The sequence below is a fragment of the Gavialis gangeticus genome, unplaced genomic scaffold, assembly GCF_001723915.1.
Source record: "Gavialis gangeticus isolate Ggan-Ray unplaced genomic scaffold, GavGan_comp1, whole genome shotgun sequence".
In the NCBI taxonomy this organism is placed as follows: Eukaryota; Metazoa; Chordata; order Crocodylia; family Gavialidae; genus Gavialis; species Gavialis gangeticus.
The window spans coordinates 178,100,821-178,102,207 of record NW_017729022.1 but is presented as its reverse complement, the minus strand read 5'-3'; positions in this window follow the sequence as shown (position 1 = coordinate 178,102,207).

Below are 1,387 nucleotides of genomic sequence, written 5' to 3'. Positions count from 1 at the left end.
ATTATTGATGCCAAAATGAACATGGGCCAACAGTGTGGGGATGCGTTCAAGAAGGCCAACCATATCTTGTCATGCATCCACAGATGCATCTCAAACAGGTCCAAGGAGGTGATCCTTCCCCTCTATGTGACACTGGTCAGGCCGCAGTTGCAGTACTGCGTCCAGTTCTGGGCACTGCACTTCAGGAGAGATGTGGACAACATGGAGAGGGTCCAGAGAGGGCCACTCGCATGATCAGGGGGCAGCAGGGCAGGCCCTATGAGAAGAGGCTAAGGGACCTGAATCTATTCAGCCTCCTCAAGAGAAGGCTAAGGGGGGAATCTAGTGGCCTGTTACAAACTAGTCAGAGGGGACCAGCAGGCACTGGGGAATCCCTGTTCCCCCGAGCACTACCAGGAGTGACTAGAAATAACGGTCACAAGCTGGCAGAGGGTAGATTCAGACTAGACATCAGGAGGTGCTACTTCACTGTCAGGGTGGCTAGGATCTGGAATCAACTTCCCAGAGAAGTGGTGCTGGCTCTTACCCTGGGGGTCTCTAAGACAAGGCTTGACAATCACCTTGCTGGGGTCGTTTGACCTCAGTACTCTTCCTGCCACAGGGGGTCAGACTTGATGATCAGCTCAGGTCCCTTCCGACCCTACTAACTATGAAAGTATGAAACTGTGAAATTGTGCATAGTTTGTACTGTACACAAATAGGTGCCAAAGTACCTTTTAAAAGTGCATTTATGGAGTACCCATACTAAAAGTTGCAGCAGTTTCAAAAAAATCAATTCTGGAATTAACTTAGTCTATGGGTACTACATGCAAATTACTACAGCTATATTTATTTTAAGGACAGTGTTTTCAAATTTGCTTCTCTCTTCCATGTACTCAGAGAACGCATCCAGATGAGCACACATGTGCAGTATGTGGTGACACCAACCTGCCTGCAGTGCCACAAATGTGTGATATCCAGGCATTCACCACACTGCTAATTTGCGGGAAAATGGGGTTTTATTACACCAGAAGATCCTGGTGTGCCTGAAAAAAGTGGAATAGTGCACATGGTGGCAGCAAGCACCACCTGGAACTGGAGTTTAGTCAGCTAAAACCACACTCCAGCTGCTAGATCACCACTGCTGGAGCCCTGGGAAGCCCCCATGACCTCAGGTAAGGCTGCTGGGGCCATCCCAGGTGCGGGCCCCATCCTCTCCTACTCCATCCAGGGCAACTTGTCATGCACCACAGTGTGCATACATGAGCATGCCCTGGGACAAGTATCAGCAACATGGCACAACTATGTGCTGCTGCTATTTGTACCCAGGGAAACACACATGCACACTCATCTGGACACAACCAGGCAGAAGAGGGTCTGACAGTAAAGTGGGGGGGGGGGGGGGGAG